The following is a 4,788-nucleotide window of genomic DNA, read 5'->3' as shown; positions in this document are numbered from 1 at the left end:
ATTTTTTAAGGTTTTTGCTCATAATACACATACAAGAGGGCCATGATGGCCCTGGATCGCTCACCTGACACAACCACATCCAAGCAATGTCTCAAACAAGCATCATGACCAAGTTTGATGACAACTGAGTCAAACATGTGACCTCTAGTGTGTTATAAAGATTTTTCCATATTTGGGCAATGTGACCTAATTTTTGACCGGACACGACCCATATTCAAACTTGACCTAGAAATCATCAAAACAACCTCCCTGACCAATTTCCAGGAAATTTGGATCAAAACTGCAGCCACTAAAGTGTTAAAAAGATTTTTCTATTTTTAGCTCCTGTGACCTAGTTTTTGACCGGACATGACCAATCTTAGCACTTGACCCAGAAAACATCAAAACAGCATTCTTGACAAATTTCCAGAATATTTGAATCAAAACTGCAGCCACTAGAGTGTAAACAAGCTTTTTCTATTTTTAGCTCCTGTGACCTAGTTTTTGACCTGAGATGACCCATCTTCAAACTTGACCCAGAAATCATCAAAACAACCTTCCTGACAAATTTCCAGAATATTTGAATCAATAATGCAGCCACTAGAGTGTTAACAAGCTTTTTCTATTTTTAGCTCCTGTGACCTAGTTTTTGACCCGAGATAACCCATCTTCGAACTTGACCTAGAAATCATCAAAACAACCTTCCTGACAAATTTCCAGAATATTTGGATGAAAACTGCAGCCCCTAATGTGTTAACAAGCTTTTCTATTTTTAGCTCCTGTGACCTAGTTTTTGACCGGAGATGACCCATCTTCCAACTTGACCTAGATATCATCAAAACAACCTTCTTGACAAATTTCCAGAATATTTAGATGAAAACTGCAGCCATTAGAGTGTTAACAAGCTTTTTCTAATTTTAGCTCCTATGACCTAGTTTTTGACCTGATATGACCCATCTTCGAACTTGACCTAGAAATCATCAAAACAACCTTTCTGAAAAATTTCCAGAATGTTTGGATGAAAACTGCAACCATTAGAGTGTTAACAAGCTTTTTCTATTTTTAGCTCCTGTGACCTAGTTTTTGACCAGAGATGACCCATCTTTGAACTTGACCTAGAAATCATTAAAACAACCTTCCTTACAAATTTCCAGAATATTTTAATCAAAACTGCAGCCACTAGAGTGTTAACAAGCTTTTTCTATTTTTAGCTCCTGTGACCTAGTTTTTGACCGGAGATAACCCATCTTCAAACTTGACCTAGAAATCATCAATACAACCTTCCTGACAAATTTCCAAAATATTTGGATGAAAACTGCAGCCCCTAGAGTGTTAACAAGCTTTTTCTATTTTTAGCTCCTGTGACCTAGTTTTTGACCGGACATGACCCATCTTCGAACTTGATTTAGATATCATCAAAACAACATTCTTGACAAATTTCCAGAATATTTGGATGAAAACTGCAGCCACTAGAGTGTTAACAAGCTTTTTCTATTTTTAGCTCCTGTGACCTAGTTTTTGACCGGAGATGACCCATTTTCAAACTTGATCTAGAAATCATCAAAACAACTCTCCTGACAAATTTCTAGAATATTTGGATGAAAACTGCAGGCGCTAGAGTGTTAACAAGCTTTTTCTATTTTTAGCTCCTGTGACCTAGTTTTTGACCCGAGATGACCAATCTTAGAACTTGGCCTAGATATCATCAAAACAACCTTCCTGACAAATTTCCAGAATATTTGGATGAAAACTGCAGCCTCTACAGTGTTAACAAGCTTTTTCTATTTTTAGCTCCTGTGACCTAGTTTTTAACCCGAGATAACCCATCTTCGAACTCGATCTGTATTTCATTGAGACAAACATTCTGACAAAGTTTGATGATGATCCAATCAAAACTGTGACTGCTAGACTGTTAACAACCCAATTGTTAGAGTGTAAACAAGCTTTTTCTATTTTTAGCTCCTGTGACCTAGTTTTTGACCGGAGATGACCCATCTTCCAACTTGACCTAGATATCATTAAAACAACCTTCCTGACAAATTTCCAGAATATTTGGATGAAAACTGCTGCCTCTCGAGTGTTAACAAGCTTTTTCTATTTTTAGCTTCTGTGACCTAGTTTTTGACCCGAGATAACCCATCTTCGAACTTGATCTGTATTTTATTGAGACAAACATTCTGACAAAGTTTGATGATGATCCAATCAAAACTGTGACTGCTAGACTGTTAACAACCCATTTGTTAGAGTGTTAACAAGCTTTTTCTATTTTTAGCTCCTGTGACCTAGTTTTTGACCGGAGATGACCCATCTTCGAACTTGACCTAGATATCATTAAAACAACTTTCCTGACAAATTTCCAGAATATTTGGATGAAAACTGCAACCTCTAGAGCGTTAACAAGCTTTTTCTATTTTTAGCTCCTGTGACCTAGTTTTTGACCGGAGATAACCCATCTTCAAACTCGATCTGTATTTCATTGAGACAAACATTCTGACAAAGTTTGATGATGATCCAATCAAAACTGTGACTGCTAGACTGTTAACAACCCAATTGTTGACGACGCAGGACTCCGGACATAGCCCCATCACTATACCTCACCTTGACCACTTCGTGGTCAGGTGAGCTAATAACAAGAGCTGTCAGTAGGACAGCAACGCTCGACTATTATAAGTGCTTAATAGTAAAAACAAGGGTGCCATAGTCACAAAATACGCCTGTTTACGAAAAAGCTTTAGATGGAGATGGGGGCATTATGGATAAGTGTTATCTAGCAAGCAAGTTTTTATTCTTGGCACTGTGTTGTTAAATGAACCTTAAAACAAATCAATAGGGAAGATATGCACAGAATGTGTGACCTTGACCTTGGTCGCAGGGACCTGAATTTTATGCACGGCACTCAGCCTCACAATGATGAACATTTGTGCCAAATTATATTGAAATCCCTCTATGCATGTAGAAGTTTTGCTCCAGACAAGTGTTTTTCTATGAGCTCTAACTGTGACCTTCACCTTTGACCTAGAGACTTGGTTTATGTGCAGGGCACTACGTCTCATGGTGGTGAACAATTCTATAAAAGTAACATTAAAATTCCTCCATGCATGTAGAAAATATGCTCCGGACAACATCTGGATATTTAATCATCTCCAGTGACCTTGACCTTGCAAATATTTACCTAAATTAAATGTGTAACACCTGTAGTCATGATAGTTACCATTTGTGCTACAATCCATCAATAAATGATGACCAAATGGTCCCTATAACCATCTTCAAATTTTTATCTGAACTTTGACCTCTATGTGTAACCTTGACTTTGGTCGCAGGGATCTGAATTTTGCATGCCACACTCAGCCTCACAATCGTGAACATTTGTGCCAAGTTATATTGAAAACCCCCTATGAATGTAGAAGTTTTGCTCCGGACAAGCGTTTTTCAATGAGCTCTAAGTGTGACCTTGACCTTTGACCTGGATCATGCATGGAGCAATACATATCATGGTGGTAAACATTTCCATAAAGTATTATAAAAATTCTTCCATACATGTAGGAGATATGCTCCAGACAAAATCTGGATATTTCACCATCTTTAGTGACCTTGACCTTGCATATATTGACCTAAAGTACATGTGTCACATTTGTAGTCAGTATAATGACCATTTGTGTTACAATCCCTCAATAAATGATGATTAAATCGTCCCTATACACATCTTCATATTTTTATCTTTTTTTAAACTGGCATATAAAAAGTACATGTAATTTAATAACTAAAAAATTCTGATTTAAGATTTTATTCTAGGGAAATACATTTCATTACAATTCTTAATCTTTGAATGAGCTGAACTGATATTTACTTGAAAATTAAAATATAATTAAATTTCTATGAGAAAGTATTTACATTTGATAAGGTAATTACTGTATGATCTTTATGAACAAATACCAAGTCTACAGAACACCATAGTTATCACAGTTAAGAATCTTGACCAATGAATGAAACATGTGTAAATAAATGTTACATTCTTTAGAACATACTCAAGTCCAAGAAAGAGGATTATTTCATGCCCTTTGATTAAATTCTATTTTTAGAATTGAAAGTGAAAAATAGATCAAGGGGAGTAATTGTGTAAGTCATTTATGAACAAAGTAATAACTTTGTTGTCTCCCTTTGATTAAATTCTATTTACAAAATCTGGATATTTCATCATCTTTAGTGACCTTGACCTTGTATATATTGACCTAAATTATATGTATCACAGCCATAGTCTTGATAATGACCATTTGTGTTACAATCCCTCAATAAATGATGACTAAATGGTCCATATACACATCTTCATATTTTTATCTGAACTTTGACCTCTATGTGTGACCTTGACCTTGGCCGCAAGGACCTGAATCTTGCACGCGACACTCCGCCTTACAATGGTGAACATTTGTGCCAAGTAATATTGAAATCCCTCTATACATGTGGAAGTTTTGCTCCGGACAAGCATTTTTCAATGAGCTCTAAGTGTGACCTTGACCTTTGACCTAGAGACCTGGTTCATGTGCGCGACACTGCTCCTCATAGTGGTGAACATTTATATGAAGTTTCATTAAAATCCCTCCATACATGTAGGAGATATGCTCCGGACAAAATTGGACGCCGCCCGCCCGCCAGGGGCATTCCCATAATACGTCCCGTTTTTCAAACGGGCATATAAAAAGGAAAATAAGAGAAGACCTCACAGGATTGCATTACATGAATATTGATTAGAGAAAATTAAGCTTGTGAATCTTTATAAAATTTCCAGTACAAAGTTTGATAGAACTGCATTTA

This window comes from Ruditapes philippinarum, unplaced genomic scaffold, assembly GCF_026571515.1.
Source record: "Ruditapes philippinarum isolate M1 unplaced genomic scaffold, ASM2657151v2 ctg16305_1_1_1_1, whole genome shotgun sequence".
Classification (NCBI taxonomy): Eukaryota; Metazoa; Mollusca; class Bivalvia; order Venerida; family Veneridae; genus Ruditapes; species Ruditapes philippinarum.
This window is presented reverse-complemented; position numbering follows the sequence as displayed.